Here is an 11,084-nt window from a genome sequence, read left to right on the forward strand (position 1 = left end):
TTTGCATTGTCATTTGCTTCACAAGTTCTTCAATGGAAGGTTGCGGAGGGGCCTCAACTGTTTGTTGTTTATGGGGCTGTTGCTATTGTTGCTGTTGTTGTTTTTGCTGCTGCTGGATTGGTGGAGGGATGTATGGTCTGCTTGGGCCAGCAGCATTCTGAAAACAAGGTTGTTGTTGTTGCTGCTACTGTTGTGAAGGAGTCAGCCATCTAAGGTTGGGATGATTTTGATGGAATCCTACCTTGTAAGGGCATTGGATAGAAGACTCCAAGTAAATAGGGCTAGAGATCTAAGGGAAGGCCCTAGGGTTCTCATGAGCCTTAGGGTAGACTTCGGGCCCATGGGCTAAGTATGAGCCCGCTTATCTATGTAAATATTAGAATAGGTTTTTCCTTCTTTTGGGCCTTTTATTTTGGCCATTCTTGTAGTATAGGGTTTTAGCCTTGTATTTGAGGGTATTTTTGGTAGTCTTCGTAGTAGGGACTTTTTTTTTGTATTTTCATGAATTTTGTCAAGGAGGTGAGCTTAGTTTTTAGATGGGTGTGTGTAGCTAAGCTCTAGCTTCTCAAGGAAATTTTCTCAAAGAAGCTTCTCAAGGAAGTTTTCTTAAGAAAGCTTCTCAAGGAAGCTACATAGTCTATAAATAGAAGCATGTGTAACACTTGTTGTAACTTTCATGAATGAGAGTCTTGTGAGACACAACTCAAAGTTCAACTTCTCTTCCTTTTTTTCTTCCTTCAATTTCGTGCTCCCCCCTCTCTCTTTCTCTCCTTCTTTCTTTTCCTTCATTGAAGCATCCTCTCCAAGCTTCTTATCCAAGGCTCATCTTGGTGGTGAAGCTCCTTCTTCCATGGCTTATTCCCTAGTGGATGGCGCCTCCTCTCACCTCTTCTCCTTTGTCTTTCGCTGCATCTCCATGGTGGAAAATCACCATTAAAGGACCTCATTGAAGCTCAAAGATCCAGCCTCCATAGAAGCCCTACAAGCAAGCTTCCATCAAGTGGTAATCAGAGCATAAGAGCTTCAAGTAGGTGCTCCTTAAACCTCCATTAATTTTTTTGCTTTACCTTTTCTTCCATTGTTGTTTCTTCATTTTTCTCCATGTATCTCCTCACATGTCTTGCCACATAAGATTTCTTATGTTGTGCTGAATTTTATTTTTCTTGTTTCTTTGTCTAACTCATTTGTTCATGAGTGTATGAAATTCTTTTAGCCTATTATTTTGTTTGAGTCAAATCTTTCATGTTAATTAGTCCTTAACATGTCCATGCAAAATTCTTAGAGAGTCTTTGATTGTGAACCTCTTCTTGAACTTTTAGGTTTCCTTATGATTGTGTCTATTGTGAATTTAAGTTTTGGTGATTGAATTTCTGGCTGAAATGTTGATCCTAAGTGAATATTGAACTCCTAAAACTGTGGTAAACAATCCTAGTGAGTTCAACATACATAGGAAGGTTGAAAGTAAGCCCAAGGCAATGAATATACCATGCTTAAAAAAAACGCTGGTTCTGGCAGCTTGGACATACAAACTTGTAAAAATTACTGAGAATTGGTTACTTCGAATTTTGAGCTGAAACTTTTACTGAATTTTCTAGACATCTGGAGAAAAGTTATACAAAAAGAACCAAGTGATTTGGGTAAATGGAAAAAATAATAAAAATCACACAATTTGGCAGAAAAAAAATAGTATCCAGAAAAAAAAAGGTGAAAGGGAAGTGTGCTTGTTGTTTTGGCTCAAAATTTATTCTATAATTGGTGCCTATTTTATGACAATCTTAGTTCCTAAATTTCAATTGAAAATTAGTGTGAAAAAAAGTTCCAAAGCTACAGGTTTGTTGAGTCTTTTTTCTTCAGTTTTTTATACTCTACTCTTTGAGTCCTAGCTTGCTTCTATGTCCTTTTCATTGCTTTAATTGTTGAGTAATCCTTGAAAAAATTGTCTTGTTAAAACTCCATTGGTTTAGCTTTCATTTCATTTTTTTTGGTCTTTGGTTATTGTTTGTCTCTTTGTTTCCATGTTTGTGGGTTGCCATATAGGGAATTGGAAGGAGGATTGGTGCCATCCTTTGAAGAATTTCAGTTAAGAAGAAAGGGGCCAACCACCTTAAGAGCTATTGGACTAAGAAGCACTCCAAATTGAGTGAATCACCAAAGAGAGAAAAACCACCAAAATTGAGAACCGTTTTGTAATTTTGTAATTTGCAATTTACTTACCTTCATTGCTTTCAAGTTTTGTAACAAAAAGGTCTTTCACTGGAAGTGTGTTGGGAGCCTCCAATAGGTTACCAAACTTCCATTTGTGTGTAATAATTTTATGCAATTTTTCTTTAGGATAGTGAGTGTTTTGTTGGGAACCTTGAATGTGGTCATCCAAAATCTCTTAGGATTCACCTAGTTTGCATTTCTTGCTTACTTTCATAGCTTATTTCCTTTACCTTCCATTGTGAAACCACCTAGATAGCTATCCTTTTACCAATTAGTTTTTTACCTTATCTTTCACACCTCTTTTAGTGTTTATTTTGGCTAGTTTCAACCATAGTTTCTTTTACCTTTTGTTTTCAAACCTCCAACAAGAAAGAACCACAACTTAGGAACCAACATGAGTCATCATTCATCTAGTCTTAATGGCGAGGGTACTAGTCATAAAGACCCTTTATCTAGAATCTTAGATGAGTTGACTTCCCTCAAGTTATGGAAAGAAAAACAAGAGAGAAAAGAAAAAGGAAAAAAAGAGTGGAAGAAATAAGTCAAGATGAAAGAAAGAAAATAAGAGAGGAAGAAAGAAGAAAAATAATGAAAGAAATGAAAAGAGAAAAGCTTGCCTCCTATAGTAGTCGTAACTCTTGCAAGAGCCTAAGTGAAGAACTTCATGACTATTACGAAGGAATGCATAGGTCACATCTTAGACCTCACTCCCATAGAAGAGAGAAGGAAAGAAAGCCTCAAGAGGCTAACATTAACCTCCCATACTTCCAGGGGAAGGACAATCTAGAGGCTAACTTAGTTTTGGAAATAAGGGTAGAGCAACAACTTAAAAAGAAGTCCACGTCAAAATCTTATGGCTCTCACTCTTATCCAAAGAAATACCAAGGTCAAGGCATCTTAGGGGTGACACCTTCTAAGCCCAAAGATGGTAAGGGGAATACAATAGAAAAGCAAGCCCTTAAGGCTAGAATGCAAGAGAATGCTAGCTCTATAAAGTGCTTTAAATGTCTTGCAAGAGGACACATTACTTCTCAATGCCCCACCACGAAAACCATGATTATGAGGGGCCAAGACATTTATAGTAGTCAAGATGAGGCTACTACTTCACCTTCCTATAGTGAAAGTGAAGAAGCAAAACGGGAAGAATCTAGTGAAGAAATCTACCCCCAAGAAGAAGGACAACCATTAGTGGTTAAAGAGAAGTGTAAGGAGGTAAGTGTCTCCTCCAAGAGGTTAGCTAAGAAGGAAACTCATTTTACAATAAAGACAAACATTAAAGAAACTTTCCCTCTTAGGCAACCTTCACATTTTCTCTTTTGTAAAAAGACACTTGCTAGCATTGCCACACCTCTTGGGCTTGAGGTTATTCCTCAAGTAAAGAAGTTGTTGGATGAGGGTTTGGTTCGTAAGAGCTTAAATACTTGTGCTTTGTTGGTGCCCACAATGGGTATTATTAAGCACCAAATCCCTAAAATAAGTCATACGATGAATGTGTTGAGTGTTGCAACCCTCTTTTGTAAAATCACTCATGCACCCAACATCGTCATAATTCATGTACATAGGGACTCATTAGGTAGGTTTGTTCTTATTTTTGGTTTTAATACAAACCTAGGTGCTCATATGGGATACCTTAGGTTTGTCATACTTTTTTGTAGGAATAATCAACACCAAAATACAGAAAAAGGTACATTTTCTTGCATTACTTTTCTTATTTTTTTAAATAGTGATCAAGGGGTTCCCATGGACCCTAAGAGAATAAAGGTCATTCCTGAGTGGCCCACTCCACCAAGTATAAGAAAAATTTGGGGCTTCCATGACTTAACAAACTTTTACTAAAGATTTGTCCCATATTTTTCTATACTTGTAGCACCACTCATTGACTTGGTGAGGAACCATGTTCCTTCATGGGAAGATGCCCAGGAAATGGGTCTTCATACCTTACCTTACTTCAACATACCAAACACCACTAATACATATGATTTTGTTTTTTTTACAGGTGTCGAGGGAAGGAGCCCAGAGTATGAAGAACCTCGGGATTTGAGGTCAAATCCTTTCCAAGGTCGAGGGAATGATGCAATCCTACCTTGTAAGGGCATTGGATAGAAGACTCCAAGTAAATTTGGCCAGAGATCCAAGGGAAGGCCCTAGGGTTCTCATGAGCCTTAGGGTAGATTTTGGGCCCATGGGATAAGTATGAGCCCGCTTATCTATGTAAATATTAGAATAGGTTTTTCCTTCTTTTGGGCCTTGTATTTTGGCCATTCTTGTAGTATAGGGTTTTAGCCTTGTATTTGAGGGCATTTTGGGTAGTCTTTGTAGTAGTGACTTTTTTTTGTATTTTCATGAATTTTGTCAAGGAGGTGAGCTTAGTTTTTAGATGGGAGTGTGTAGCTATGCTCTAGCTTTTCAAGGAGGTGAGCTTAGTTTTTAGATGGGTGTCTGTAGCTATGCTCTAGCTTCTCAAGGAAGTTTTCTCAAAGAAGCTTCTCAAGGAAGTTTTCTCAAAGAAGCTTCTCAAGGAAGTTTTCTTAAGAAAGCTTCTCAAGGAAGCTACCTAGTCTATAAATAGAAGCATGTGTAACACTTGTTGTAACTTTGATGAATGAGAGTCTTGTGAGACACAACTCAAAGTTCAACTTCTCTCCCTTTTTTTCTTCCTTCAATTTCGTGCTCCCCCCTCTCTCTTTCCCTCCCTTCTTTTTTTCCTCCATTGAAGCATCCTCTCCAAGCTTCTTATCCAAGGCTCATCTCGGTGGTGAAGCTCCTTCTTCCATGGCTTATTCCATAGTGGATGGCGCCTCCTCTCACCTCTTCTCCTTTGTCTTCCACTGCATCTCCATGGTGGAAAATCACCATTAAAGGACCTCATTGAAGCTCAAAGATCCAGCCTCCATAGAAGCCCCACAAGCAAGCTTCCATCATATTCCTCCACCCGGGATTGTATCTATTGCTGGAGAGGTCATAATTGTTCTGGTGGTGGATTTTGCTGCTGAGTTTGAGGAGGTCTATTGTAGATGTTTGCAGCATAAGCTTCAGGCTGTTCAATTGTTCCAGATTGTTGCACAGAAGGGCAAAGGTCTGTATGGTGGTCGGCAGAGGAGCATAAACCACAGAATCTTGCGATAGGTACATATTTCTGATTCAAAGCCAGCTGGGTTACCAGGTTAACCAAGGCATCTAGTTTACCTTCAAGCTTCTTAGTTTAAGCTGATGAAGATGAATTCGTGGCTACTTCATGCACTCCTCTAATGACAATAGCATCATTTCTGGCACTAAATTACTGGGAGTTGGAAGTCATCTTCTCAATTAAATTCTTGGCTTCAGCAGGGGTCATGTCTCCAAGGGCTCCACCACTGGCAGCATCTATCATACTTCTCTCCATGTTACTGAGTCCTTCATAAAAATATTGGAGAAGAAGCTGCTCAGAAATCTGGTGGTGAGGGCAACTGGCGCATAGTTTTTTAAATCTCTCTCAATATTCATATAGGCTCTCTCCACTGAGTTGCCTAATGCCTGAAATATCCTTTCTGATGGTCATGGTCCTGGAGGCAGGGAATTTTTTTTCTAAGAATACTCTCTTAAGGTCATCCCAGCTCGTGATAGACCTTGGAACAAGGTAATATAGCCAGTCCTTTGCCACTCCCTCTAAAGAATGAGGAAAGGCCTTCAGAAAGATGTGATCTTCTTGGACATCTGGAGGTTTCATGGTGGAGCAGACAATATGGAATTCTTTCTGATGTTTATGAGGGTCTTCATCTGCAAGACCATGAAACTTGGGTAACAAGTGGATCAGTCCAGTTTTAAGAACATATGGGACATCCTCATTAGGGTATTGAATGCATAAGCTTTCATAAGTGAAATCAAGTGCAACCATTTCCCTTAGAGTCCTCTCAGGAGGTGGAGGTTGAGCCATATTTTCATAATGTTCAAAATCAGAATGCTTAAAATCAGGATGTTCGAAATTACCAATAACAGAATGCTCAGACTCACCAATAACAGAATGCTCAGGATGTTCAAAAGGTACAAAATGTTCATGCGATTGTGGCTAGTTAGAGACCTCAGCCGACCTATAGAGGGCTGCCACGGTATGGGAAATTTTTTTCTACCCCAAATACATATATAATAATAGTCATTCTGATACCCAGAGCAAAAGTTATGGCTTCTTGAAGTTTTGTTAAACACATGTTCTCAAATTTTTTTGAATCTCTCAAATCTGGCCACACCAAGTGTTCTTGGTATTTTTCACATAAAATATGAGTCAAAAGAACCTACCACACCAAAATTCAGCCAAAAATAACAACCCTAACTATCAAACAAAAATCGCCAATTAAATTGTCAGCAGCAGTCACTAATGTAATGTTGTGTGAACAGTAACACAGAATCAGTCTCTAATTCCGTCAGTAAGCATTATTCTCAGCAAAACATAAAACTGAAATAGGAGAAGCGTTGAACCAGGGGTACTACTAAATTTCAAAACAGAACAACAAATAAAATAGAACAACACACTAACACAACACTAACACAACACGAACACACTAAACAAAAGAATTAAACATAAAACAACTAAACATAAAACATGAATCACTAGCTATTATGAACTTTTGGACCACTGCTCCCCGGCAACGACACCAAATTCGATCGAGGCCATACCCAAATCAAATAAACATTAGAATGCAGTAACTAGGAAGTGATCCTAGGTCATTTCCCAACGAGCAATGACTGACCAAATGTTCATAATATGTTTCGTTATAACAGTAACAATTGGGGGTGTGTGTTTGTTTTGTGAATTTAAGAACATGCAGATTGGAATATGAAATTAATAGTATTAAAAACGTGTTGTTTCCTCTGATTCAGAAGCTATTCTCTTATCCTAGGTTGTGAGGATTTTACCCCTAGCAGTTAACCACTTAATCCAGCCCTAATCTAATTTACTAAGTGAAAATCAATTTAGGGCTATCAATATGTTATTAAGCAACACATACACCAATTAACCCCTTGTTCATTAAGCATGAATGTAATTTAAGCACAGAGGCAATTAATCGAACACGAAGCGTGCACATATTAATAGAACGCATGTGGGTTAATTGGTGAAGGGAAAACCGATAAGAGAGCAACATTAAAAATAGAACCTCAAAGAGAATTACGCTTCATCCTCAGAGGGAAACAACACTAGAAATTTAACCTTCCATAAGTTTAATAAAAGCAGAAAGCATAAATGAAACTCGAAGCAAAAACGTAAATGAAGCTAAAGGCAGAAACATAAATGAAGCTAATAGCAGAAAACGTAAATGAAGGTAAAGGCAGAAGAAGGAATAAAAACGAAATTGAAATTAGATGCAGAAAATGGAAAAATGCATTCACGTGAACAGTAATACCAAGCTCCAAACGTAAAACCCTAGAACTCCTGAATAATGGAATAGCAGAATCATTTCCACACAAATCCCAAGGCTACTATTTATAAGGGTCACTCAAAGTCACTTGGCCGTATTACATTATTTTGGCCTAAACGAAATAAAAATACTAAATAAAAACAGATTTTGATGACACTTTTTGCTACCAGTCACAGGAATTTTGATTCCTGATGACACTTTTTGCTTTTTGGTTCATTATTATTTTAATTATGGTTTTAGTACAATATTTCTTTTATGTTTATATACACTTCAAGTACAGGAATTTCTGAAATATTTTGAATAGTTTAACTTGGTTTTTAATGATATGGCAGTGAAGCACTTTTATTGACTTATGAAAATGGTTGTATGATTTATTTTGAATTGAATGCATGATTTTGATGGAATTTGTGTTTCTTTTCATGAGTTTGACCAAGTGTGTATTTTAGACAAAGAAAGAACAAGAATGTGAACTTGCATTTAGAATTGTTAGTCAATAGATAGATTGATTGAGAAAGAAAAGCTTGAACCAAAACCGGTGAGAGTGTGAACTTAAACTGTGAGTGAACAACTAGATGTGAGTAATAATCTTTTCATAAATCTCTGAATTTTAGAATGAAATGTATAAATTAGGACATGATCAAGGCCATGATTGTACATACATGTTAGTCAGTGATACGACTAACTTTTGTGAATAAAACTTGTGTAAATTGTATGAAACTCTTCCAATTTATGGTTATTTTGTAGTGTTATAAGTATTTTCTGTCAAGTATAGGTAATAAATACTTAGTAATTCCATTTCGTGTATTTAATAATCATTTTCTCTCAATTTCAGATTAATTAGGCTAGCTTTGAAAGATGTTGTTTTTCACCTTCTTGCCAAGCCAATCTACTGGCTTAGCTGGCGTCCGCTAAGCGTAACACTCATGGGCTAAGCACGAGGAAGACTCTGGAAGAAGATGAGCTGTACAGGTTCGCTAAGCACACCGCTTCATCTCACTAAGTGCACTTCTTCAGTCCATCCTCTAAGCGAGAAAGACACGCGCTAAGCCAAAATTCACTAATGTGCGCTAAGCGGTCCATAATTGCGCTAAGCGCATGAGCATGAACAAGGCCACTTATTTAAGCCTGAAATCAGATTTTTGAAAGAGAGTTTGAACTAGGATTCAGAGCTTTGCATGCCTAGAGATTCTAGGGAGAGAAAGGTCCAAGTTCCAGAGCGTTTTGAGAGATTTTGCTGTGTGAAGATCTGCAGAGACTAGAGCTTGAAGCAGGAGCCAGTTTGAGAGCTTGAGATGAGTTTGTGGTAATGGATATCTCTGAAGATACTGGCATCCTTGTAATATTGGGAAGGCCATTCATGTTGACCCCAAGCTGCATAGTTGATATGGGGAAGAGGAAGTTGGAGCTAGGTTTTGAAGATCAGAAAATTGATTTTAATTTGTTTGTTGAAAACAAGCCTGCTCCAGAACACAATGTCTGCTTACAGGTAATGGAAGGAGGTGAAGAGGTTCCGAAAGTAAGAACCAAAACATAGATCGCCCAATGAGGTAAAAGCGTCAAGCTAATGACGTTAAAGAATCGCTTCCTGGGAGGCAACCCAGTTTTACTTTCTCTAATTTTTGTTTTCATGCATTAGATCATTGGGAACTTACTACATAATCTGTACATTGGAGTATATTAGCCTATCTGTGAATGTTAGGTATAAGGGTTTCAATTTGTTGAGGAAGGAACTGAAAAATAACTTAGAAAACATTTTCTGAAAAATTGTCCTTTCGCTAAGTGCAAGATTCGTGCTAAGCGCATCTTTGGTTATGCGCTAAGCCGAGAGTCTCAAGCGCTTAGCACCCAACCCTTGCATCTAAGGCTGATTTGGTCTACTAAGCTGGCCAAGGCTGCGCTAAGCCAACTTGAATTCGATCTGAATTTGGCTAAGCAGTAGCCTGATCGCTAAGCCCATCATACACTTTGGCTAAGTACGAGTCATTTCTGCCAAGCTCGGTTCATTGCAGCCAAAACTGGGGTTCATGAAGCTAAGCACCAGTCATGGCGGCTAAGCTGAATTCCTTGCAGCACTGTGAGCGCTAAGCGAGTCCTTATCAGCTAAGCGCATACTTCTCTGTACTCAAGATGCATCATTTTAGCTAAGTCGGCCCAGAGCCTGACTTAGCGAGAGTTGCAGCTTTTCTGATCTGTAGACCTCGCTATGCAGACTTATCCGCGCGCTAAGCCGAGCCTGTGTAAAAAAAAAAAAAACTTGAATTTCAGAGTTTGGCTAAGCACACGGTGCCACTAAGCGGGCATCTTCAAAAAACCGAACGTCACTTCGAGAAAGAAAAATGGCTTATGTGAGTGTAATGGCAGTTACACTCACATTTGTTGGAAATTGCTGAACTGCTTGCATCTTCTCTCTCGCACTCATTTTCTTGCATTTTCGCCTTCTTCTGCATCAAAGCATCAACGATACAAGTAAGTTCCTTACTCCCTTCATTCTTTTTGTGGTTGAGCCTTAGGGTAGAAAACCATAGATTTTAGCTTTCAATCTTTAGAGTTTTCATAATTTTAGAGTAGGTAAAAATTAGGACCTTTTATATGATTGTGTTGTGTAGATATTTTCAATTGTCTTGCATGTTTGATAATTCCTTTTAGAGGCTTAAAAAGACAAGGAAACGAATAGTGTTTTCTATGTTGTTTCTGGAGAACGCGATGAACTCGCTAAGCGAACATGCCGCGCTAAGCGAGTTCATCAAAATTCATTAAACATATGTGTTTCCAGACGAACTCGTTAAGCGCGCTTAACGCGCTAAGCGAGTTAATCCTGTGAGGATGAATACTTATCCTCCTGTTGAGATACTTGTGGCTAAGCGAGGCTGAATCGCTAAGCCAAGGGAACTTAGAAGATTTTGTGTTGGAAACCTCGTGCTAAGCCGAGTCTACCTGAGCTAAGCGCATTTCGTCACTGAAACTATTAGGCTAAGCGAGCTTGACTCCATCTAAGCCGGCATGTTATGTTTCTGAGGGCGCACTGAGTGAGTTGTATCCTGCTAAGCGCCTATTGTTAATTTCAGCCTTCATTTCTATTGTTAAACTTGAGCAATTTTGGTCTAAGGAATTTTTAGTTCTTTTTAGTTACAGATGGCATCGAGAAAAAGAGCTAGAACGGAGGACATCCCTTCATCATCCACTGCAGCTCCTCTATCTGTAACCATAGGACAGGATATCCAAAGCTCACAAACTTTAGTCCCTATGCTACACAGCTTATTTCGAGGACAGTTTATTATCTTGCACAGCCTACAAGAGTTGGCTAATAACAGGCCAATCATAACTATGGAGCATTTTCTTGAGCAAGTTGCCTGGCCTGAAGCTCAACTTCCATTGGTGAGACCTAACGAGGCTGCTCCGCCTGAGCCCACACCTGTACAGGTTGATCCAGAGCTAGCTGACCCACAATCTCTAGTGGTGAATCCATTGTCTTCTCCTGAGCGTGAAGTA

At 38.7% G+C, this 11,084-nt stretch overlaps 1 non-coding gene across 1 annotated transcript; it reads left to right on the top strand.

Annotated features, from left to right (window-relative positions):
- The first annotated feature begins 5,633 nt into the window (after positions 1 to 5,633).
- On the top strand, positions 5,634 to 5,740 carry LOC114424795. Its single transcript, XR_003669095.1, has one exon. It is a non-coding gene; the product is annotated as a small nucleolar RNA R71 (small nucleolar RNA).
- The last annotated feature ends 5,344 nt before the right edge of the window (positions 5,741 to 11,084 follow it).

Source organism: Glycine soja, chromosome 8, assembly GCF_004193775.1.
Source record: "Glycine soja cultivar W05 chromosome 8, ASM419377v2, whole genome shotgun sequence".
Classification (NCBI taxonomy): Eukaryota; Viridiplantae; Streptophyta; class Magnoliopsida; order Fabales; family Fabaceae; genus Glycine; species Glycine soja.